The sequence below is a fragment of the Marmota monax genome, unplaced genomic scaffold (assembly GCF_021218885.2).
Source record: "Marmota monax isolate L192 unplaced genomic scaffold, Marmota_monax_Labrador192_F-V1.1 WCK01_AAM20220418_F8-fsc00100, whole genome shotgun sequence".
Classification (NCBI taxonomy): domain Eukaryota; kingdom Metazoa; phylum Chordata; class Mammalia; order Rodentia; family Sciuridae; genus Marmota; species Marmota monax.
This window is the reverse complement of record NW_026693872.1, coordinates 4030001-4056856: the sequence shown is the minus strand read 5'-3', so window position 1 is coordinate 4056856 and position 26856 is coordinate 4030001. Positions and strand designations below refer to the sequence as shown.

At 38.8% G+C, this 26856-nt stretch overlaps 1 protein-coding gene across 3 annotated transcripts in view; it reads right to left on the bottom strand.

The window, feature by feature from the left end:
• The window catches only part of Dgkg (diacylglycerol kinase gamma), a 211850-nt gene extending 186108 nt beyond the window's left edge, over positions 1-25742 (bottom strand). For 2 of the 3 annotated variants that reach the window (XM_058585080.1, XM_046462616.2), the window contains exon 1: positions 25364-25742. The gene's annotated coding sequence lies outside the window, so the exon portion shown is untranslated. The remainder of the gene's footprint in view (positions 1-25363) is intronic. The other variant, XM_058585082.1, reaches the window with a different exon arrangement.
• Between the last annotated feature and the right edge of the window lie 1114 nt (positions 25743-26856).

Genomic DNA, 26856 nt, shown 5'->3' with positions numbered 1-26856 from the left:
TTTAATAGGGTTTTCTAAATAAAATTCAGATTGGATATTGTCTGACTTGGATGAGAGAAGAGTATTTGATGTCACTAAAGCTATGCCACTCTGAGCAATGGCTTCAGCTCCCAGGGCCTCAGTTTCCTTGCCTATAAAATGAGGGGGTGGGAATAATGGTTTCTGACACATCTTCTAGCTCTGCAATTTTGTATACTGGATCGAACTCTATTTGTTCTGTACAGATGTCAGCATGGAAATCACAAGTCAGAAGGAGATGGCAAATTCAATGAGTATTGAATTGCACCCCAGGTCTCTCTATTCATTGAATGAATCATCCATACCCAATTATCCAGGAACAAACACCTTTTCATCTCCTCTTTGCTCTCCTAAAAACATTAATTCATGAATATGACATCAGATTGGGGGAGCTTATTTATATGCATCTGAAAATTGATAACAAAGCCATAATGCATCCACTTTTTTCTAAAAGAAGAATGTCTAGAAGCTAACAAGAGCCCTTTCTCTTCCCATACTTGGGACATGTCACCTCTTGACAACTGCCCCATCTCTGGCATTTATTCCCATTATTCCTTCTTTGATCCCGTGACATTTATGTGGCCTCTGCATTTCAGTTCAAGTATCACCTACTTTAAGAAGTTCTGGTACATTGCCCAGCCTAGTCTGGGCATGGCTTCTCTGTTCTCCAATAGCACTTTGGGCTTTTCTTCATTACGACACTTACCACACTATATGAACTTGCCAACTGTTAAGGTTTAGATATTAGGTGTCCCCCAAAAGCCCACATGTAAGACAATGTAAGGAAGTTCAGAGGTAAAATGATTGGGTTATGAGATCCTCACTTAATTAATGGATTAATCACCTGATATGGATTAACTGGGTTGTAACTGTAGGCAAGTAGGGTATTGCTGGAGGAAGTGGGTCACTAGGGGCGTACCTCTGTCCAGCAGAGCTCTCTCTGCTTCCTTACTGCCATGTCCTGAGCTGCCTTCCTCTGCTACACCCTTCCACCATGATGTTCGGCCTCACTCCAAGCCCAGAGCTATGGAGTCGGCAATCTATGGACCAAAACTTCTGAAAATGTGAGCCAGATAAACTGTTCCTTTTCTAATTGTTCTTGTCAGAGCTTCTGATCACAGTGACAAAAAGAGCTGACTTAAATACCAACTCTCTTTCCTATTGAACTCTGAACTCCTTTTGGGCAGAAAAAGTGTTCCATCTACTTCACAGCTCTAGTCATTATAAGGTCTCTGAAGGTTCATTTCTTGACCACTAGAAAAGTCATGCTTGACCTTTTTTGGCGGAGATCATTTGCATGGAACAAAAGATCTTACCACATCTGTCTGCATGTCCGCGTAGAGAAAGAACAGAGTGATAATAAAGAATTGGAGAACCAAATCCACAAGTTGGAATAAAATTGTTGATAGTATCCTTATTAGTTGCTGACTTTATAATAAAATATGGATTGACACATATCTTTTAATATAAAATATGACCTATAAATTTAAAGGCTATCAGGATTATGAACTCTAACCTACAAACTTATAACATGGCCACTTTATTATGCTTAACCTGATAGTAGATTCAAGTTATTAAGTTACTTGAATCTATTAATGAATTGTCACAGCCCATTATATTGGTGGTCCTCAAGAAACCATACTTCCTACTATGCACATCCTTTTTTAGTCCCTTCCTTCTTAGTCTGGGAAATACCTGTGACTTGTCTTAATCACAGAGATGCAGTGGACGGACATGATGGTGTGCCTGTCAGGCCCAAGCCTTGAGAAGTAATCCTGGTAGCTTCCATTTTTGTGTTCTTGAGAGTAATGAACTGCCTGATATGAATTTCAGCCACTTTGCTGGAAAGATCACACAGAGACCACGTGGAAAGGCCAGACAGACAAAGAGAGGTTAACATCACTTGGAGAACTGAGCAACCCAGCTACTGACAAGACCTGAAACCCCACATATAAGACCCCAGTCGGACGTTTCAGCCAGAACTCCATCATGCTGGGCATACCATCTTGGATTTTCCAGGCTTCATTAACATCATGCAGAATACAAATAACTTATCCATGCTGAGCCTGATCTGGATTCCTGTGTGCACAATCATGCAAAATAATAAAATGAGTGTTGAGCTAGTATGTTTTGGAGTACTTAGTTATGTAGTCATAGATAACCAAAACAACTGTATAAGTACTTTTAGGTTCAGATTACATATGTATCTGTTTAGCAACAGGATATGCATGATTCATGCTTGAACTACAACTTGTTCATATCTTAAAATCTAGTAATTGGAAAATTGTAGACTAAAAATACATTTGATGCAAATATGTACCACTGCATGCTGTAGGGTTAACCAAATATCCTCCACAGACTAATATGATAATGATGAAGTAAAATGAACTATAATTTCTAATTAAAAAGAAAGTATAGCAGTAGCTGAAAACCACAACCAACTCAAAACAAGACTGACATTGCAATGATAACAACGTGGCCTTCCCCCAGGTCACAGGATTCTAACCATCTGCTTAAGTGTGGGGGCAGTAGCTGCTGAGCCTTTAGAGGCAGGCTGACTTCACAGATAACTGAATTAGAGCCTTCAGGGAACTTGGAAATGAGCTAATTTGAGTTTATGAATAGCAAATATGAGTAATACCTAATAACTCATTTAGTAGATTAGCAGCATATGGTCCGTAGTCCTTAAATATAAAAATTAGTCTTGATATGACATGCCACTCATAAGAATTCAGAGAGGACTTCCATTTGAGGAACACTTTGTACCCCTTTAGTGGCCCTGCTCCAAGGGAGTCACAAAAATGTCAGGCTCAATCGAGCTTCTCGTGTGCAGGGGGCAGAGCTCAGGAGGGTTGGTGTCCATCAGAGGCTTTTAGGCTCTTAGGGGAAGTTGAGACCTGCTACTGCAGGGGGCTGAGAGTTGATTTGGGGAGTCTCTTGAGGATACTAGCTTGAGGATGAATCATTAATTCATTTATGTGTTCACCTAATCAAGAAAATTTGCAATAGCCAGCAATAATAAGAGCAACCTTCATTTATAGACCAGGGCACATCTGGTACCTTACTCATTACATCTCTATATTCATCAAACCCTGTGAGGAAGGTATTTTTTATGCCCATTTTACAACTGTAAAAACAGACCCAGAGTGATTTTTCCACTAGCGACAGGGTGGTATTTGGACCCAGTCCATTTAGGTTTTCCCTCCACCATACGCTTCTGGGTGAAAAGTATCAAGTACCTAAGTGCCTGGCTCTGTGCAAGGTGCTAATGTAATCAATCAATAAGACAGAATGAGAGATCCTATACCCTCATCCTCAAATGGAAGGTAAACAAGAAGGCATAGCATGTTCCTGTAAGGCCAATATTTGTTGAGGGGAAATAGACTATATTAAATATGAACACAGATGGAATAGAATGCAAAATATGGAGGAAGTTTGGAAGCAAAAACATGAGACTTCAACAAAATCTTGCTCTGGGGCCACCAGTTTGTGAAACCTGGGAGGATGTTTGCTCTTCTTTGCCACTAGGGGCGCGACAGGGGAAATGTAAATGGAAGGTTGCACATAGCAAGCAACAGGAAGGTCCAATGCCACTCCAGGGCTGAGGGGGTAATGGAAGGTCCCTTTCTTGAGATTACTATCTGGGGAAAATTTATTCCCTAGACTCAGACCCGGTATCAGGAAGACTTCTGCCCAAATCATCAAGAACAAGTCTAGCCTTAGAATTAGAGATATCAGAATTCAAATCTTAGTTTTACCACACACAGCTATGTGATATGAAAGAAGTTGTTCTTTATTTCTAAACGGGGATAATAATAGTATTAGTACATGCTTTACAAAATTATTAGAATAATATTAGTAGTAAGTAAGAAGAACTTATATATATATATATATATCAATGGTTTTTAAACTGTGGTTCCCACACCAGCAGAACAGCATCACCTGAGTTAAATGTTAAAAAAAAATTCTTGGAACCCACCCCTGACCTACAGAAACTCAGGGTGGCTCAGCAAGGAACAAGTGTTCTGTGACCACTGGTTTCCATTAACATGGGGGCGGGGGAGACAAAGAATTGGACCTTGGAGTACCTGAGCTTTCCCTTTTCCTTAAGGAGCCCTCAAGCAGACAGATTCTGGATCTCTCGTGTCAGTCCCACATTCTTGAGGCAAGAAAACATTAGAAGGAAGCCAGGGCTCTAAGACTGCCAGAAACCTGTCATTCTGCCACATTCCTAAAATTCTCATGTTATGACTTATGTTCCCTGCAGAGTTTTCCCTTTCTTTCCAATCCGTATCTGTTTTTCATACTCCTTTAATGACATTTTGTGCCAAATATGTCATCTATGGAGGGCACAGAATGGATTATAAGTTTCTTACCAGAAAGTGAAAGGACAAGAAGCAGAAATAAAGAAACCTGAAAAGGTAAGAGAATGACAGCTCCATTAATGTTGGCAGCTCATCCACAACTCAGAAATGTTGAGAAGAGACTCCACAAAGTTCTGGTTCAAAAGTATGAGTATGGCTCTTGGGTGAGCCTAGAAAGAGCACCAGGTAATTTGGTGATAGTGTGTATATGTGTGTGTGTGTGTGTGTGTGTGTTCGCAATAACCACAACAAAACCACACCAGAGAGACAACATTCAAGTTCAGAACAGTATGTGAAACCACACTGAGCTTCATGGACCAGGAGGAACTTGTGGTCAGCTGGCCCATCCCCATTCTCCACTTCATGAACCTCACATTCTCCCTCCCTTTCCCTTAGCCTCTCCCATTTCCTGTTCTCTAATCTCCTTTCCTTTTCTTCCTCCCCTTCCTGCTTCTCAGAACAACATGAACAACAGCAACCATTTAATGAGCACCTACTGGCTCTACATGAGTGCACTGCTCAAAATAACCTTTCTAGGTAAGTATTACTATACCAGGGTACCCAGGACCAACTCCCTACAATTGAGCCATTGTTCAAACTCATGTCTGCCTGAAGGTAAAGCTCACATTCCCCCAGCATCTAGACTGGTTTGCTGATGTAGAAAGGTTACTAATATCACCTCTAGATTATAAACTCCCTGAGGATGGATCCTCTGGGTCATTCTAGTATTTATTTGTAGAAGGCACTGGGTAATTAGAGTGCCTCTTGCCCCACAAACTTCATAGAACCAACAATATTTTAGTGGACAATTGTGAAGTAACAATTCAGCACCATGGACAACAGCACCCCGGGGTACCAACACTTCATCCCCCAACCCCCTACCCCCACCAATATATCTCTGGATAACCCTTTCCACTCCAGAGGTATCTAGAATCCAGTTTGGAATAGCACCTCGTTAATAATAGATAACCTTAACAATGTGCTGGGCTGTCCTAAACCATTTGTGTGAATTACTGCTATTTGGTTTACTCCACATAACTCCCCTGTGAGGTAGACACAAGTATTATGCCCATTTTAAAGATGAGGAAACTGAAACACAGAGATTAAGTCACTTTTCTTAGATCATGTAGCTATTAACTGATGGACCCAAAATTCAATCCAGGTGATCTGACTCTGAAGCAGGACACAAAGATAACAGTGGCATTGAAATCACATGGTAATACTTGACAAAAGATAGTCATCAAGAAAATACAAATATAATCACAATAATTTTAAATACTGTCATTTGAATAAAACAGAAAATCAAAAACACATCCCAGGAAGCTCATGAATCCCCTTTGAGAAACCACAGTTTGATGGGTTTTGGAAAATGAGAAGGAAGAACAAATTTATTTCCCAAGCAAACCAGAGAGGGTATTGTAGTGGCTTGGAGCCCTTGTGTCTGATCTCAGTATTGACATTCAGTAGTTGGGTGATTTTTGAATAGTCACTTTCACTCTCTAGATTCAAATTTCTCATTTGATAATTGTGGAGAGTGGAGTAAACATATTTAAGATTTCCTCTAACAGTAATTCCATTTTTCTTCTAGAATATTAGGCATCAACTCTTTGTTCTAGCCATATGGTATCTGGTGCCATCATTTTAGGCTGGGAAATGCTATCCATTCTTACATTCATTTAAACTATACCTCATTGGATAGAGACAACATTAAGATACTTTTGCTACTAGTCAATCATTAACAATTGAAAAATAGGTAGTATTCTTGTTGTCAAGAAACCAAGGTAAACAAAAGCACTAATACTTCTGGTGTGGAAGTAAATTAGCCAAAACAGCACACTCTATCCACAGCCTCAAAATGTATGTTTCCATACAAATTTCCTTCTGTTAAGTTTATCTTATGAAGTAACTATAGACAATAAGAAGAGCACCAGTTTTTTCAGTTTTTTTTTTTAATCAGGATTAAACCCAGGGTGCTTAGCCACTGAACCACATCCCAGCCCTTTTATTTTTATTTTGAGATGGGATATTACTAAGTTGCTCAGAATCTTGCTAATTTACTGCAGCTGGCCTCAAACATGCAATCCGCCACTGGGATTACAGGTGTGCACCACCCATGCCTAGTGAACAGCACTATTTCTGCAACTAGTGTTGTTACTTCTGCAGGGTTTCAACTACAAGTATATTAGTGGCGGAACTGTTTAATCCTAGCCAAAAATCCAAACAATTTAAAGGGAATACAACATGGGTTCATTAGAAATGTTTTATTACATACATCTAGTAAAAATATTCTAAAATCACTAAAACACATGCTTTAAAAAATTTTCAAATTCATAGGGAAATGCCTTATATAGATTAAAAGTCAACAACAAAAGTTAGTTAAAATATTAAACTATGAATATTCATATCAGGTAATGAACTGCTCAACCAGATCCTCCTTACAAAGAAGGATTTATTCCCTCAGTTACTTTGAAATGCAGCTGGCAGTCAATTCTCAGTTGTTAATGCTTTTCAGAAATAGTCTCAGCTGGAAAAAAAAAAGCTGTCTTTCCCAAGGTCATGGTCCCTTCCTGGGTGACCCACATCCACTTAGACCGATACCAAGGCCTGAAGTCCAAAGGCCTGCCCCCTCTTCCTAACTGGGAACCACTCCACAGGACTGTACCCATTCAACATCTCCCTTTGCCAGGTGCTTCTCTGTCCCTTCCCTTCTATGTGGTGATCCCCAAAGCATTCCTTAGTACAACCAATACTCCTGCACAGTGATATCCAACTCAGAGTCTGGGATCCAGGAATTCTGATCTGTGGCAATGTAGAAATTAAGAAAATGCTCCACACATTCTCGAGGAACTTCTTGTTTAAAAAGAAAATGTAAACATGGAAGCATTGATTTAGTAGATGTGCAGTTTGACTCCAACAGTGATCAAAGAAAATTCAGACCTTTAGATGAACTTTTCAGAAAACAAGGCAGATGAGAAAACAAACAAATCCAAAGTGAACCCAGCTTCTTACTCAGGAAGGTAGGAAAAGGAACACAAGAGAAATCCAAATAAAGCCAAAACAAAAGGCAGTAGTGAAGTCAGAAATTAGAGACTAGTAATAAAACAACAACAACAACAACAACAAAAAAAAAACAAATGCAACAATGGGAAAGTAAATAAAACAAAAAGCTCTTTTTTTGGGGGGTGGGGTACCGGGGATTGAACTCAGGGACACTCAACCACTGAGGGACATCCCCAGCCCTATTTTGTATTTTATTTAGAGACCAGGGTCTCACTTTTGCTGAGGCTGGCTTTGAACTCTCCATCCTCCTACCTCAGCCTCCAAAACTGCTGGGATTACAGGTGTGCACCACCATGCCTGGCCCAAAAGCTCTTTTTGTTGTGCTATTACTGGCGGGGGGAACCCAATAAACTAGACAATTTTTTTTGGCAGATGACAGAGAGAAAGGGATGGAGGGAGGGGGTGAAGGGAGGGAGGGAGAGAGAGAAGAATGAGAGCATGAGCAGCAATATTAGAAATGAAGTAGGAGACACAACTGTAAGAGCTTCTGTTAAATTATGAGAGAATATTCAACTTTATAACAATACATTTGAAAACCTAGTTGAAATGGATTTTTTTTGGAGAAAATATAAACTATCAAAACAACAGGTGAAATTGAATCCATATTCAAAGATCTACTTGCCCCACTCCCCTGGTCCAGATAATAAATATTACAGGCCACTTCTAACAATTGTCAAGGAGCAGATAATTCTCCTCTTGCACAAACTGCACAGTACACAGAAAAACATGTTAAATTACATTTATTTTATGAAGTCAGATTTCCTGGTTACAAAAATTGAATAAAAAGAGCATAAACAAAAATTAAAGACCAACCTCACCTATTAAATGAAGTAAAACCTCACATAAAAAAAGTAAAATCTAGTATTATATTAAAAGAACAATACACAGGGGACTGAGGGAGTAGCTCAGAGACAGAGTGCTTGCCTAGCATGCAAGGCATGGGTTTGATTCTTAACACTGCCAAAGCAAAACAAACAAACAAAAAAACCCCACCCAAAAAATAAAAATAAACAACCAAACAAAAACAATATATAGATTTGATTCTAGAAAGTAAGACTGAAGTCATCATTGATAAACCTATCAAATATACTATCTTAACATAATAAAATAGAAATTTATGTGACTGCCTCAATATGTTAGAAAAAAGGTTAAATTTAACATCCAAGAATGATGAAAAACAAAATGCAAACAAAACCTCTAAGTACATTAAAAGATAAATTGAGCATCTTTTACCTTATAATGGCTATAAACCAAAACCCCACAGCAAACTTCATATTTAAATGGAAAATACTAGAAGCATTCCCATTATTAGGAAACAAAAATCAAGGACAGGAAAAGGATGCAAGTTATAACCTGTACTAATTGACAATCTACTAGACGTCCTAGCCAATGCAACTAAATAAGAAAAAGTAAAATATACAGAAATTTGAATAGAAAAGGTAAAACTCTCACATTTTAAAAGTGATATAATAGCATACCTAGAAAAATCAAGAGAATACAATAAATACAAGTAATTAAGGGATATCAGAAAAGAGGCTGATTCCAAACCAATATTAAAAATTAATGATCTTCTTCTATACTAGCAAGTGTCAATTAGGAAATATGGCATAATAGAGGTATTTCAAAATTTTAATGGAAGCTATAAAGTGCCCTGGAATAAATCTAGCAAACCATGTGTAAGACGTTTATAGAAAAACCTACGAACTTTATAGAAGGACATAAAGGGAAGACTGGATAAATGGTGAAATATCTTATTCATGGTTAGGAAGGCATACTTTTGCACTAGTACTTAAAAGTATGTGGCCTTAGTTTTCTCATAAGAATGGACTCTCTTTTGTGGAGTTTTTTTTTTGTGTGTGTGTGTGTGTGTGTATGTGTTTGACTATTAGAACTAGTAGAACTAAATGGCATGTTTAAAAAGCTCAAAATTAAGTGCAATATTATTAATGGTACAAACATGTATTTAACTGTAAAAAAATAGAAACATGCACAAAATAAAATGGTTAACTCCAAGATATACATAGAGATTAGAAGCTTCAGTTCTATTATATGTAATGGTTTAATTGTTTTTAAAAAGGAAATGTATTAATGTATTATTTATATTCTTTTCAAAAACTTAAAGAGAATTCTTTATTTCCACTATCTGGATCTTATTCTATTTTTTTCCTGGCACAACTCAAATCTAGTTTCTCATAGTTTACCTACACAGGTTAGAGATTGAGCCTTATGTGTACTTTCATTTGAAAGTACTACTTATGAACGTGTGTTGTGTGTGTGCTTACAGTATGGACAGTGTGTACTATGTCTTTCTGTACTTTATGAATACTATTTGTTATATATGAATTTTAATATTTTTGGACTTTGCAGGAATGTATATCATAGTTAAATAAATAAATTGCCTACACCTACAGTTCTCTTACACCAGAATGGCTATTTTATGCATCATAGAACACTTTTTCTAACTTGAAATCCTATTCACTCTTCTATTTATCCTATCCTTTCCTATAAAGTTTGGCTAAAGAAATAGTGTTCTAAGGACAATTATGCCTGTACATTTACCAAGCTCTTAGTATGTGTACACTGCTCTGCTAGGAGCTACAGGGATACACAGATGATTATGATTGATTTCAGCCCTCAATGAACTAATAGCCCACTGGGAACACCACAGAGCTTCCACAAACGCTGCAGCATGGGCTATGTGTGTGAAGGCCTGTGAGTCTCCGAGAAAGGAGAGCTCAGTGTGCTGTGATGTCGATATGGTCGAATGAGAAGAAAAAGCAGAAAAGACCTGGGTTTACTAACTGTCTTGTTTTACATACTTGCACTGGAGAGGGGAACTGCTAAAATCAAAACTTTAAGACTCCTAAATTGGGTTTCATTTAAAAAGAGTTTTTTCATGCTATGAGATTATTTCTAATATTTTCAATTTCAATGAAAATGTAGCTAATGGATTCCTCCGTGCAAGCCAATTAGGAATGCACCATTTCATTTCTCCCAAATTCCATACTAAGGAGTCCAATTTATTCAAGTGTGTTTGGACATCTTTACACTGGGACCTGAGATATAGAAGCCTTCATTTTAACTGCTCCTTTGTACCACTGGTTTCCAATGTGGAGAAAAATGTGCCAACAGTCTCCTACACCCAGAAATCTGTTTCTGTCAGGAAACAGAAAAAGAGGATAATTCTGGGGTCTAACAAACCTGAGTCAGCATCTCATCCATGACATTTACTCGATTTGTGGTCCTGAGCACGATACTCGTTCTTTACCTCTTGAGCCTAAGTTTCCGGACTAAAGATAATACAGATTCAATGGATGTGTAACTGATGTGATTCTGCAATCTGTATATGGGGTAAAAATGGGAGCTCATAACCCACTTGAATCAAAGTGTGAAATATGATATATCAAGAACTATGTAATGTTTTGAACAGCCAACAATAAAAAATTAAAAAAATAAAAAATAAAAAAATAAAGATAATACAGATTTCCTAGCACAGTGCCTGGCAGAGGGTAGAGTGGATGTTAATTGCCATCCCTTCTTTATCAGACATAGGTAAATATTTCGTGTTTCCCGATACCTTGAGTGCCCTCATAGGAAGAAGGGTTTAAATGAGAGAAGTTATGAATTTAGAGATGAAAAACCTTAGGCTTCCGTTTAAGGGGAGAATGGGAAAGAAAGAAGATACTTTTCACACCAGCTGTAAAAGATGGAAGAGTATAAATTTTCACCTTAGCTCCTTGAGGCAATTAATGAACAAAGCAGAAAACCATGAACTTTGTGGCAATATCTGCTTATAGGGAGTAGGAGTGGCTGGATGTGTGGGCTAGATTAGGACACTGGAGAGTTTGAGACATGAGCCTTTAGTCATTTGGCTGAATGCATTTAATAAATTTCAATCCAATTGGAGGGAATGGACTCCCTGGGTGAATCATTTTGGACTAGGCAAAAATAGCCAACAGAAACCAGCCCCCACTAAAGAAAAAAGAAAATACCATTTTATTTGATTGACATTGTTTTGATCATAGTGTGAAATCACACACTGACTTTAGTTGATTCAGAGAGACACCCTGTTGCTGATGGAATCACATGCATTTATTCATTCCTTCATCCTTCTACTAGGTGTGACTTTAAAACACAAATAGCTCTCCTCTTATTTTCCTCTCACCTTGATCTCCAAAACTCAATACCTTTTTCAAAGGAAATGTCATTTTCCACGTTCACTGGGCTTGATACACTGGCTTCATTTACCTATGGTCTCCTCCTTTCCCAAAATGTCAATATTAAGTCAGAAACCAACTCTTCAGTTTTGTTTTAGATTATTTCTCAGCTTTGTTTCTTTCTTTGCATTTTATTCCTTGGAACAACACTTCTGTCCCATGCTGTTCTGGGTGATAGCTTTCTAATTGGCCCTAGCATCTGCTTCTAGTCCCCATGACTACCTTCCTGCATTTCAGTCTGCTCTGCCATGGGAGCACTTTACAGAAACCACTAGTTGCAATTTCCTAGCTCAAAAACTAAACTATTAGTTTGTGTCAAGTTATTTTTCCAGGTATTCAAGTCTATTATTATCTTGTCTCACTTGATCTTCCACTAGTTTTGGACAAAATGGTGAAGGACTTTGGAACAGAGATGGGTATCATCCATTCCTTCTGCTTACAGTTGAGATTCCGGGACAAAAAGAAAAAAAAATGATGCTGATAACTGGCTTTGATTTCTGGGCCATAATTTTCCATTTTCTGGAAGCATGACTTCATGTCTAGTCATGAAGGACATGCATCTTGTGGGCATGTGGGATATGGTATTGTCTAAAGTCTCCAAGAAAAACCATCAAAGAACTAGAATCATAGGAATGCTAGCAAGACAAACGAGAGGGGATGTGCCTAGTGACACACTGGCATACACACTATGTCAACATAATTACAAAGAATATTATAAACTATTTGTAGACTGGTGTGTCTCCATGGCAACATGGCTTTAGACCAAACACTGGTTTTCTGATGAGAATTCATGACCCTAAGGATGAAGCACCTAGAACATCACACGAGTGGGACAGAAAGAGGTAAGGGACACATGTGATAGCACTGTGAGCACTTTCTGTAGGCCACAAGGAGGAAACAGCTGGTGCATTCCTCACTACCACTATTCTGGCACAAAGGAAGTCAGAGCAGTGAAAGTGAACTTGCAGCAGCGAAACATTTGCAGAAAGCCTCATTCTGCTAAAAGAAGCACATCAGATGCATCTTGTTTCTCTTGTTGATGCAGAGTAGAGAAGCTGAACTGGATGAACTCCTCTGGCCCTCATTAACCAACAGAAAGATGCTGCTTGGTGAAGCAGCACAAGAGACCTCTCAGGAGAACGAAGGAGCCTGGTAGTAATGAACAACCAGAAATCTTAGGTAGACATATTTCCATATAGTTTTTTTTTTTAAATTAAACAAAGATAGCTTTGATGGTAAAACATTCTGGAATGGAATCAAACTGAAATCCTCCCAAATGGGGAGACATTTTTAAAAAATTCAATAAAGAAGAAAAAGGAATGGTTCTTAAAAACAGTCCTGCAGGACGAACCCATAGGTTCATATTTGAAAAAACATTGAGCAAAAAGGAAAACAAAGGCATATGGAAGAATATGCCACAAACGTAGACATGACGTTTCTTTAAAAAAATAGCTTAAAATGAAGTGGTGAGTGCTTTTTAACTTCATACACCTTAGTGCTTACTTTATAAACATGAAATAAAGAAATAGAATATCTTTTTGTCATTAAAAAATAGCTTAAAATGATCTGGAAATACTAAATGACAAACACCACTACAGGCTAAAAAAAGCTGGGGGAAGTTCGGGAAGTGAGCTGGTTAATTTTAGAGCAAAAAGAGCAAAGAATGGCCTGGTCTACTGCTTGGGAATAAAGATGTCCCAGAGAACTTCCAGTGGAAACTTCTGAACAACTTTCACTGGTCTTTAAAAAATTTTGGAAAAGAACACCAGCAAAAAGCTAAAGGACCATTCCACAGTTGTCGTGTATTTAAAAATAATAATAATAATAAAATCAATAAAAAATAAAATAAAAAACAAAGAAGAAAAAAAAGCTAAAGGACTAGAAATGAGTAAATCTAATATTAATGTCACTGTCAAAAAATGGAAGAAGATAGATTCCAGTGTGGACCCAATATTAATCTTAGCTAAAAATTAAAATCATATTTTTAAATTATTTTAAAATAAATATCATGGGCTGGGTTTGTAGCTTAGTGGTAGAATACTTGCCTAGTATGCATGAGGCACTGGGTTCAACCCTCAACACAAAATAAAAAATAAATTAAATAAAGGTATCATGTCCATCTATAACTAAAAAATTTTTTTTTAAAAAAAATCACATATACTCTCATTACCCAACTATAACCACAATTAACATTTTGCTATAAATTCTGGAATTTTTTCTGTAGGGGTATACATTTTTTTTACTTTCAACTTCATTTATTTCTTTTCTATTTTTTTCACTCCATGATGACCATTATTTGTTACATTTTTCTATATAAATATTATTTTCCATGGCTACATATTATTTTATTACATAAATAGACCATAAATTATTTCCAGTTCCCTTTTCTCAGTATTTTACTTCTAATTTTTGCACATCACTTTGTTTTAGGGGTGGCTATGTTTTTGTTTTCAATACTGGGAATTGAACCCAGAGGTGCTGTGCCACTGAGCTACATCTCCAGCCCTTTGGGTTTTTATTTTGAAACAAAGTCTCACTAAGTTGCTGAGGCTGGCCTTGAAATTGCAGCCCTCCTGCCTCAGCCTCTGCAGTGGCTGGGATTACAGGGTCTGTGTCACTACTCCTAACTCACTGTTGTTTGTTTTAAAAACTCTTCCCAATGATTAGAAACTATGGCTTTACTATTTTTGCTTTAAAGAAGTTGCTGAGGTTTTATTTGTGACCTAATACATAATTAATTTTTGCAAATGTCCCATGAACTCTAAAAAATAAGTTTCATTCTCTGTATTTTGGGTACTAAACAGCATATTTTTAAAATAATATTAATTAAATGACAAAGTTTCTGTATTTTTGATATGTCTTGTTTGCTTACTTGACATGAAAAAGCCTGAGAGTGGCAATTTGAAATCTTCCACCACTTTTGTGTTTCTCTCAGTTTGGGCTGCAGTATTAATCAATGCATCCATTTCCTTGATAGCTACATGGTCTCTGTGACTGGGCCTCTTCCATTTATGTAAGTCAATCCTTACTGTATGATTTAATGATATTTGTCTTAAACTGCATTCTGTCTAATATTTTTAAAGATATATATATATATATATATATATATATATATATATATATATATATATATATTGTAGTTGGACACAATACCTTTATTTTTGTTTATTTATTTTTATGTAGTGCTGAGGATTGAACCCAGAGCCTCGCATATGCTGGTGCGCACTCTATGGCTGAGCCACAACCCCAGCCCCATTCTGTCTAATATTAATTTCATGATTCTGCTTTAGTTTTTGTTTGTATCTCTCAACTACACTTTTTCTTGGCATCTTGCTTTTAATTTTTGTTCATAATCTTGTTTTAAGGTTGTCTATGCAAACAACATACAGTTGAATTTTAGTTTTTGATCCAATATGAAGCTTTTATTTAAAGTGGGTGATTCAGTTCATTTATATGCATTGTTATAACTAAGGTGTTTGGTGTCATCATTTCCCTGTTCCTATTACTACTATTTTTAGGGTTTGCTGTGCCTTTATTTTCTTTAGCTATGTAGAGTTTGCCTCTTAGTTTGGAAAGTGAATTAGTGGAAAAAGAAATTCTAAAACTATTATTTTCTAAATTTAAGTGTCAAGCATGAAATGACTCTCAGACTCTCAGAATTGAACCCAGGAATTGAGAACTTTTTTTTTTTTTCCTTTTCCCATCCTTCCCTATTGACCTAGACAAACATTTTCAGGCTTGAAAAAAAATGTTATGTGGGGTATTAAACCCAGTTTGTTATTTCAGAATTTTTTGTAACTTTGCATACCTGCTCTTTGAATAGATTTTACTTTTGTGCACAAAATTTTTAAACTGGATTTACAATGATTATTTAGACATCTTGTTTTTTTAATTGGCTTCAGTACTAATTACTTATTCTTGCCACTCAACATCCTCCTCATACGTGATTTTCGATAGAATACTCTGCTTACTAATTCCCACTAGCAGATTTTAATTCTGCAATTAAGATTTTTTCATTTCCTTGTGATTCCTCCGTATTTCATTCATATTTTGAACACCATGTTTCATTTTAATCTCAGCCCTATTCTTGTTCTCTTCTGCCTTGTAAAAGCCATGCCTTTCTGCCCTCTTATGAGGACTCTAGTCTCTTGAAATGTTCTTTCAGGTCCAGCTGGAGTGGCTCATTTTCATACTGTATGCTATTCTTTGATCCCTTGTTTTGCATTTTCCTCATGCTTTACTCTTTGCTCATTCATAAAGAGGGAAGTATTCTACAGACTTGGTGTTTGTCAAATAACAAGTCTTTGGTTTTATTCCCTCTGAATGCTGAAATCAATAGTGGCAAGTGAATGTGTGCACATCCCAGACCTTTGCCGAGTTTCGAGAATATATTATCCTAGAGTAATTATACTTCCATTTTATTTTCTTCTTAATGCCAAAACAATTTCTATTCTTTGGAATGCATCATGATTTTCTCTTTGATGGGATCAAAAGATCTCAATATTTTAAAAACATTTTATGCTTTCGTTTTTAATGTAAAGTCCCATATATGTCCATTTCATGGAGTTGCTTATTTCCTTAACATACTTTATATGCTAATTTACTTTAATCATTCAATCTGCTGAAGATTGATAGAAATAGATTGAAGTGCCTCTGCAGTTGAGTTTTGCTAATTTTATTTTATAAAATTTGATAGTTGTTAATCAGAATAATATATTCATGAATATTATGACTTCTAAAAGACTATATCTTTCAGCCATATCTAATGTTTTCTGTATTAAAGTCTACTTTGTTTAATATTAACATGGTTCTCCTTACTTTTGTTTGCATTTTCCTGGTATACCTATGCCCTTTCTATCTTCCCATTTTGTTTAAAATAACGTATATTTAGAATTGATTTTGGCTCTTCATCTTTTAATAGAAATGATTAAACAACTCACATTTAATGTTATAATTAATATGTTTGACCTATCTATCACTTTATACTTTTATTTTTGTATTTCCTTCTTTAGTTTTAAATATTGGCTATAATGTTCAACATTTTCCTTTCCCTTCTGATTTTGAATTGAAACATGGCATTTTTTATTTTACATTTGTCTATACTCTTTAATTTCTCTGTGTCAACAATGAAAAATTATTCAATGTTTCCTACAGTTTGAAAATAGAAGTTTAGCACTTCTATTAAATTTTTTAGGACCCTGAATTTTCAAAAATTAATTTTTTAATTGATACATTAAAAACATAAAAATTGTATTAATGAGGTACCATGTAATATTTTGATATATGTATCATGTAATGTCTAAGTCAGGTTAAACATTCATCTCCACAAATTGTTATCATTTCTTTATGGTGAAAACTTTCAAAATCTTTCTTCTAGATTTCTCAAAAATACAGAACACATTGTTATTAGTAGTCATTACTGTACAACAACACACCATAGCTTCTTGCTCCTATCCAACTGTAACTTAATATACACATTAATTATCCTTTTCCCATCCTTTCTGTCCCTCCATTGTCATTGTCCCTGCCTCTGGGAATCCCCATCTACTCTCAAATTCCATCATGATCTCAACTTCTTTAGATTCTACATACAAGTGAGATGTGGTACCTGTCTTTTTGTACCTGGTTTATTTCAATTCACACAGTGATCTCCAGTTCTATCCATGCACAAATGACAGGATTTAACCTGAGTTTTAAGTCCATGTTCAAGTGGCTTTGATTGTTTATCTCTTATCTTTAATATTGCATCTCTTCCTTTCCTAATTCATTAATATTTTGAGTAAATCTTTTTTTTCAGTACACAATTTCAGTGGTTTACTTTATGGGTAGTTTTTTTCTTCACATATTCCTGAAGAAAATTCTTAAACATATTCTGGGTCATAATCTTACGACCTCAAAATTCTGTAGTCATATAAGGCAACTTCCTACAGATATTTAAGTATTGCAGAATATTTGACACTTGTTTATTTTTTCTTTGGAAATAAGATATTGTTCTGATTTCATACAAGTGGATTTTTGTTCTTATAATTAATAACTTTCATCAGAATATACTTTTAATTTCCTCTGGTACACCATGAACAATTTTGAACAAAACTCAGGGAAATGTTTTTATATTTTTATTGCAACTTTTCTTCCCTTTCCTGTTTCCCTTTCTAGAAAAATTCTGTTTGTGTATTTAGTGGACTGAACTGCAGCCTCCATGTTTCTCACTCATTATTCCATTGCTTCATGTGTTTTTCATCAGTACTGTGAGGAAGTACATTCATCTTGAGTTTTCTGCATTGTTCTAATGTTCATGCTTCCATTGCATGATTTTAATTCTGCAAAATGGTTTGTCTATCCAAATGTATCTCCACCTGGATCTCCTCTGTCTCTCTGACACCTCAAATTAAACCTGCCCTGAACTGAACTCATTATCTAATGCCACTCTACTCTTGTTCCCCATTTCTCCTGGTTGATGTAATCACCATTCTCCCAGGTGCACAGGGTAGGAGCCTGTAAGATACCCTCAATTCCTCTCCCACTCATTCCACTCACATTCACTCATTTACAAGTTCTTTCCTGATTTTTGTCCCTACATCCATACCCAGAGCTACCCATGGGCAGTCGTCCTGTTTCCTTCCTCTCTATTATCCTCCCCACACTACAGTTTAAAGGATTGCTCTAACCTTAAAATCTGACCATGTCAGTGCCCACTTAAAAGTTTTCAGTGCCCTCTGGAATAATTTAAAGGAGAAAAAAACCTACAGGGCTAGTGTTGTGGCTCAGTGGTAGAGCACTTGCCTAATATGTGTGAGGCACTGGGTTCAATTCTCAGCACCGCATATAAATAAATAAAATAAAGGTCCATTGACAACTAAATCAACACAAAACAACCCTACACTTTTGAACGTGTTGGGCAAGATGAGGGTCCAACTCCCATCACTTCCTGACTTGTAGATTCTGCTCTAGCTACAGTGAACCATAGACAACAAGAACTGCCTTTGCTCAGACTGTTCCCTCCACCTTTAAGTTTCAGATCAAGCTCATTTATTCTAGAGAATATTACCTGCCCTTTTTCTTGGTCTGATTACTTCCCAGGTTGTAGAGGAGACGTCCACTTGACTCTCATCTAAAGATGATAACTCCACATCATGTCTATTTGTGGTTGTTGCTAGAAACCCTTTTGGTCCTCCCCAGAAATTAGTTCTATGCCTAGCACCGAGATGGGTGCTCAATACGTATTTGTTGACTTAATATTGATTTCATGGTTGAGCAAGTCTTCTCAGGGAGAGCATTTGTTTTGATTTGTGAGACTTAGGGATTTGAGACAGTATGTACTTTGGGGAACAAAGGACTTTAATCTGGCTATAGGAACATATGGCTACTGGCTTCCTAATACTTGAGGAAAATCACTTTGTGAATAGTTGGACATCATGACACAAGAAAAGAGAAGACACTGAACCCACCACTAGGTTTCCTGGGGTCAGTTTCTGGGGTGTCATGAATATCCTTGCTGATGAGACTTTAGGATGGGTAATAAGGAGGGACTGGATGAGAATACCCACTTTGTGTGATTCTCAATTGGAAAGAGAACCTGAACCTCTGATAGATGGAGACAGCTTTCTCTACTTCATTTACTTTCACCAAATGTGGGGAGACTGAGGCAACTGGTGAAGTGCTTTGGGCTGTTGTCCCAAAGCAGAATGGTGAAGAAAAGCATCAAGGAATGAAAACATTTAGGCCAAAACATTTCAAGCATTTCAGCATCTGAGGATCAAAGTGGCCTTGCTGACCTCTGCCTGCTGGAACAGCAGATCAAGGAAATACCAGTAATGGGGAATCTGGTCTTTACCAAGAATGTTGATAAGATTACTCTGATAATCTTTTGAAAAAAGATAGAGAAACATGGACTAATGGTAATGCAAGTTGAATACATGTTCTAAATAAGTGGCTTGGATTAGTATCTATCTTTATAGAGCCTATAGTGAAATGCCTCAGAACCCTGTAATGTTCGTTATTTTTATTGATGACTTAGGCAAAGCAGCCATGCACATGAGATTGGGGCATGGCTGGAAGGCGCCACTGAACACTGGATAATAATCACAGAAGTATCTGGGCAAGCTGGCAAGACAGAGCTGAATAAGACAAAATGAGGAATGAGTGTAGTGGGTCCATATCTGTACTACAAATATCATCTGTATCTGTGTGGCGAGGGAGTCAGGGGGTGGGTGAGATAATTCAATGGTAAGTTTTAAGGAGAGTTGGGTTATTTCAGTTGATACTAAGAGCAACAGGTGTCAATGGTATAGATTCCTAATTGGACCTTAGAGGATTTTTTTGTTTGCTTTGGAAATCCTTTATTCACAGATTAAGCAATTTACTTGTGCAATAATGAAGCTGGATAGTCTAAAACATTAAAAAGAACCTTTGCAAGCACACTAGCATTACTTACAACGATTGACTTATTCACCACAAAGTTTATTTTCTACAAAGCAATATTCTTTAGCCAAATTTTAGTGACAGTTTATGGGAAAGAAAATTTTAAGTAATTTAATATTTACACTTACTTTGTCCTGCCTACTCTGATGGTAGGTGTTATGTCCTAGGCGGGCGACAACTAATAAAATTACTATCTCAGTCATCTGCAGAATTTTCACCCAACCCTCCTACATACACATACAGCTTAAAGAATGAGAGCTCTTTTTTTAGACCTTAGAGGATTTTAACAAAAAACAGAAATGTGGAATGAAGGAGTGATAATCTCACTCTTCTTGGTGCCGATTAGTCCTCCCTTGAAAAATCTGCATTTTATTCTTTAAGAAAAAGAAGTTGGGCATGGTGGTGCATGATTGCAATCCCAGTGGATCAAGAGGTTGACACAAGAGGATCACAGGTTCAAAGTCAACCTTAGAAATTTAGTGAGGCCCTAAGCAACTTAGCGAGACCCTGACTCAAAATAAAATAGAAAAAAGGGCTGGGGATTTGGCTCAGTCATTAAGCAATACCTGGTACAAAAAATATATATATATTAGAGAAAACTGAGGCATGAGTGATGATGACAGTAAGGGGTGTTGCAGTAAGTGGCCTACAAGGCAGGATGGGGTAGTGGAAAGGACTCAGGCCAGGGAATAGGAGTCAGATGACTTTGTTAATGGGCTTCAAGATTCTGGCCAAGCCAATATTCCTCTTGGGAGCTTGTAACAGGACTCCCCAAGGAGAAGATGGTGGCAGCTGGCTTTCTCTCTAAGGTTTTGGTCCTCTGCTCAGGCCCCATTATGGGTATGTTTCTTAATCCCAGCCAGGGACAAGGCCTCCTGAGTCCCGGAGCATAAATTTGCATTGTTGAAATGCTGTTCAAAAATGATAGCAATTCCCTTGGAATACTTTCAAAAACAGACCTTCTCTGACTTCTGGGGAAGCCAAGACAGTGATAATTCACATTAACATCACCACACACATTAAGACTTTGAAATCATATGGACCTAAGTTCAAAACTCAGCCTCTCCTATGGGCTTGCCAAACACAGGCAAGTTACTCAAATTTTCTGAGACTCAGTTTCCTTGTCTGTGAGATGGCATTAATTCAGGTTTGTAGTAATGCAAATATTAAGAGGAGACAACTCACGTTCAAATATAGCATAATATGAGACACAAAGTAGATGCCGAATAAATGCTATAACTAGTATTATTATGACATTTATTACCACCTTCCCTCTTTTTTCTTCCTTCCCCTCATCTCCTCTGGGCTAGTCATGATGTCAGGGCAGATGATATGGTGTAGAAAATAAAATGGACATAGACAATCCTTGCCTGCACTAAGTTTACACTCTAACCAGCATAGTTCAGTTGAACTTTTTGCAGTGATGAAATGTTCTGTCTGTTCTCCAATTTGGTAACCAAAAGCCATATGTGATGTTTATTAAGCACTAGAAATGTGACTAACATGACTAAAGACTGGATTTTTAATTTTATTTCATTTCAAAGATTTAAATGAACATGGAAAGAATGTCATATGAAAATAGACAGGGACCTTTCTAAGGCTGACCAGGCTTAAAAGAATAAATATGCTGAAAGAAAAATGCATATAAGGAACCCAATACAGTGCCTGGAAATATTTATTTGTTCATTCCTCACATTTAATTGTCAATTAAGCACTGAAACAATCTCAGGTGCTGGGGAATATAGGAAAGAATTAGGCATGGTCTCTGTTCTCAGGGAACTCACAGTTTAGTGGGGGATATGCAAATAACTGATTTCACCACAGTGAGGTAAGCGTATGTACAGGTGCTGCGGGTTGAGAGTCCCAACTCCAGTGAACAGCAAGGGAGGGCTTCTCAGAAGGACATTTTAAGTCATTAGCTGAGTCTTGCAAAAGTAAATCTTAGAGTGGGGCTCAACTGTAGTTACTCCATGTGCAATAGTAAATTGTACCCCAGGGCTAAGCCTACTGCTTGTGGCAGAGGTGACTAGGGGGCAAATACAGATCTAGAGAAAACTCATAGCTACAGTCAATTTGCTTTCTTTCAAAATTGTGTGTATGTGTTTTTAGCCAAACTCTGTTACTTATGATGTAATATCAACTCCTATTATGATGGAATTCTACACATTCATAAGTGAGGGTTATTAATAGTTACTTGCGTGAAGAAGTGAATGTTATGTTATGCACAATAGTTTATTTGTTTAAAATTAACATGTGACCTTTAGCCAAAGAATTCTACATATCTTCATTTGATTTCTATAATCACAGTTGAGTATATAAAGTATGGTGATGTGTGTGGTTCCTTCTCCTATGGGGTTAGGGAATGTTTCTGTGGTGTGGCTTGGTCTTGTGAGGCCCTGAACAATGTCACCTGCTTTGACTATAACAGTGTTGCCTCTGGTGAATGGAAGTATAACTTGGTGTAGCCCTTTTGAAAAGTGACTTCTGATATATGTTGGGAGCTTTCAAACAGTTGTGCCCTTTGGCCCAGTGATTCTACTTCTGGGAATCTATCCAAAGGAAGTAATTGGAAATGTGTGCAGTAAAGACTTTGCCCAGAGTTATTTGTAGTTGTTAATAATAGGAAACAACTTACATGACTAACAGTGTGATAATATGTAGCCAGGATAATGATGTTCATGAAAGACTTTTGCTGCAACACCAATTAAGAAGAAAAGTAGAGAATAGCTACAGAGGTGAAGCATCCACGTTGTGGGGTCAGGCAGCTTGGATTTGAATTCTGGCTCCATTGCTTACTAGCTGCCTGACTTCAGCAAGTCACCTGAACTTTATGCAATCCTAGAGAATGGGGTTGATAATAATACTATCTATCTCAGAGGGACTTCTGAGGAGTAAATGACATAATGAGTATAAAATGCTTAACACCATGCAAAGTACATTTACTAGGTTACCTATAAATGTTGGCCCTCTATAGACTGTATAATTTCAAGTCATAAAAATAGATGGAGAGGCTGGGGTTGTGACTCAGCGGTACAGTGCTCACCTAGCACATGCAAGGCCCTGGGTTCAATCCTCAGCACCACATAAAAATAAATAAATAAAATAAAGGTATTGAGTCCAACTACAACTAAAAAATAAATATTAAAAAAATAGATGGAAAAGAAATATGTCAATATATGAATAGTGTGAGGCCTGGTGGCAAAATCATGAGTGATTTGTTTCTTTGCAGTTTTCAACTTCCAAAATTTTCTGCAATAGACTCAGCTTACTTTTATACTAAAAGAGTATAACATAGAGTTGTCATACAGTCAGATATTTTTAAAAAAGAATTTTACCACAATGAAAGTATTTCTCTTCCTTCTTCCTCTTTCCCTTCCCCAAAGGAGCTAGGGGCCAGCCCTGGCAGAGCCTCACACATGCACAGTCTGGGCCTCTGGGAGTGTCAGGGCTGAAGGGATCCTTGACACTTTTTTGTAGTATTGTGTGGGAAGTTGAGGGGAAGCTAGAATAAATATCTTAGTAGCCTCTCCTATCTCTGAGAAGCTACATTCCAAGTTACTCTGATGTTTATCACCTTATCACACCCTCCCCCCAGTCTTGGTTGATCTGAACCAAACATCACAGAAAAAACGTAAGGAGGGAAGGACTCATCTACCAGCTTCCCACCAAAACCCCTCTCAGAAAAAAATACCTGTCATAGCACCTGTAATGCTGGACTTAAACACACTAACTCAACTGGCAAAACAAACAAAACAACAAAACTCCACTTAGATCAGGAGTAAAACAAAAAGTTAGCTTAGTTGCAGCCACTTTATTTAGTAAGTACAATTTATATTCAGAGTGGAATTTCTGGCAAATACAGTCCTTTCTAACATGACAAATGTGGAAATACCTTCCCACATTAGGCCATATCCCTGGAATGAGAAGGGCAATAAAGCATAAAAGGGTGTGTGTGTGCATGTGTGTGCACTGGGTTTGTGATCAGACCTTGACATTTGAGCCCTATGATCTAATGTCCTTCATTGACAACGAAGGTACACACCTGTGCTCCAGCAAGTGGCTCTGCACGCTGTATTTTATAACAGAATCCCAGGCACAGAAATAACCAAGTTGATGCCCTCATCTGGACCAGAAGGGCAGTTTCTGGTCCTGTGACTTGACCACTGTTCCTCAACATGTCTAGAGGTGACCTCTGTGCACCTTTAGATGCAAGACCCCCTGAAATGAAAGCATGACAAACAGCCTTCCTAGGCCTTCCTCCCCACAGAGAGGACAACGTATGCTAATGAGGCCTGGGGAGATAACCGCTCAGCACCGACCTGGGAGACCACGGGTTCACAGCGCTCCCGCGCGCCACTGCAGCGCAGCCACAAATCACCTTGCTTTGCATCAGACCCTCCTGCCGCCTGGGGCGATTGGAGGAAGGGTCTTCAATGCCACCCAGAGTTCCACAGCTGGATCGCTCACGTCTGGGAAATGTCTCCTCTGCCTCGTCCCGTGCTTTCCACTGCAGTGATGGCGGGGATGGAGGCGACATAGCAGAATCACCTGTGGGGCTTTGTGGAGCTCCACAGCCCCCTCCCAAAATTCTATTCCACTCGTTGGGAATGAAAGATCTCAGATTATGGAGGGAGAGGTGGACTGGTGGAGTTTGTGAAAGCCCCACAGGTGATTCCGAATCCCGCCCCTCAAGACACAAACACACGCGGACACAGCTTGCTCTGAGACTACACGGGTTAGCGTTAGATTTTCTTCCAGATCCTCCCCTTTCTTTATCTGCCAAGTTGTCCGTGTTCTCTTCAGCTTCCCTGTTAAGCCCACCAACCCAGAGGCTTTGTGGAGTGCCTCAAAGTCTGGCCGCGGGACTGTAGAAGGCACTGGCGGCCAGACATTAGGAAAAGCGCCTCGTGCTCTTCGCAGCTCTATGCTCCCAGGAGCGCAAACTGGATTCCAAGGAGCCAAGGTAAGTCCAGAAGGTTAGAAATTCGACCAGTTGCTTAACCAAACTGCCTGTAGCAAGGCCGCCTTTCTTCGCAAGCCCTTCGGTCTGAGGACCTCCCAATCACAGAGGGAGCCGGCGCCCCACCCTGCACCCCTCCAGTGGAGCATCCCCTCCTGCAGCTTTGTGGCAGGTGGCACTGCCAGGGCGGGTGCAGTGGCCTTGTCTGCAGCCTCTTCCCTGACCATGGGACCAGCTCCTGCTTTGCCCTCGTTTTTCCAAGTTGCTACACCCCGCGCCTCCGGAGCTAGAGACCCCCTCCTTTACGACGGCAGCGGTCTTACCTCACTATGCAACACTTGGTTGCGCGGTTGCCTGGGGCGCTCCTTTCTCGAATCTTATTCCCTTACTTGGGAGGAAAGAGGAACCGAAAGACAGAAAGGGGACCGAAGCTGGCGTCTCGGCGTCTTCCCGCCCGCGCAGCCTTCTCGGGGGAGGGGGATGACGGCTCCAGTGCGCTGCTAGGAGATAAAGCGACCCGCCTGCCGTTAGGCAGCTCCCAGGGTCTTCCACCTCTGCTGGGGGATCCGCAGCTTGAAAGCAGTCTATCTCGCCTGCCCGCTACTACGGCACTGCGGCTCTGCACCCTGTCCCTCGCAGCCTGGCAAGTCCAGCTGCCACTCTTCACCGCGGAGCCCTGCCCCCGGGCTCAGAGCCCGCCCCCTCCACGGACCCGCGCGCGCGCATACACACGCTCCACACACAAACACGCGCGCATATACTTACACATGCGCGCGCACACGCACACACATAAATGCGGATGCATTCAGTGGGGACCTGAGCCCCTTTGATGTAACTTGAGTGCCAGCAGGTTGGGGCGTTTCTTACCCGCAGGGCTTTGGCTTGGTAGGAGGAGTTATGGGCTTAGAGGTGCAGAAAGGATGTAACAGTGATGGGCATCAGAGGCCAGCTGACCGGGTGGTGGAGGACGATTGTTAAATCAAATATCCACTGGGAATTTCTTCCTTTTCTTAGCTTAGAAACCTAGGGTTCAAGTTGCTTTAATATCTTAACCAAATTAGAGAAAATAAATATTTAAAAATTCAACAAGTTTTCGGTTTCCCAGGAACTCAATGTTGTTAGTATCCAAATTATGCCCCTGGACATTTCTCACAACTCTGACCCTGGTGGCAGTGGATTGGTGGCTGCTCAACCAGAAAAGATTTTCTCCTCTCCAGGTATATATGGTGGGGGTGCTGTGCAGCCTTTCAGAGCTGGACTCGGATGGATGGATCAGGTCTCAGGAGTGTGGTTTATAAATTCCCTCTTTTGCTTTTAGGTGACCTTGAACTGTTTTCTTGCAGAACAAATGGACCACATTTTTTAAAAACAGAAAACCCCAGAAAAGGGGCTGTGAATGATGGGGAGAGGCCCCACTGGCCAAGGCCCTGTAACTTGTTGCGTCTGCTCTTTCCATGACGCGCATGTGTGCATGGGGGGTGACGGTGGTAGTGATGCTATTTCAGCCATATCACACCAGCAGGATGACTTCTGTCCATTTCACACCACATTTAGAATCACCAGGAGTTTAGACTGTCATCTGTAAAATATGTAGAGTTTACCAGTTTCCACAGCTGAGAATTCTTTTCTGCTAACGGGCGATGAAGGTCCCTGGTCCAGGACTGCAGCCAAGAAAAGCTTTCTGCAGAGTGCAGAGGCACCGAGGGGCACTGGGTGGCTGGACATTTGGGGAAAGACACTGCATTCATGAATGTCAAATTACCCTGAGGACTCTGAGCAATGCACAGGCAGGTGGATGGGATGGATGGATGAGGAT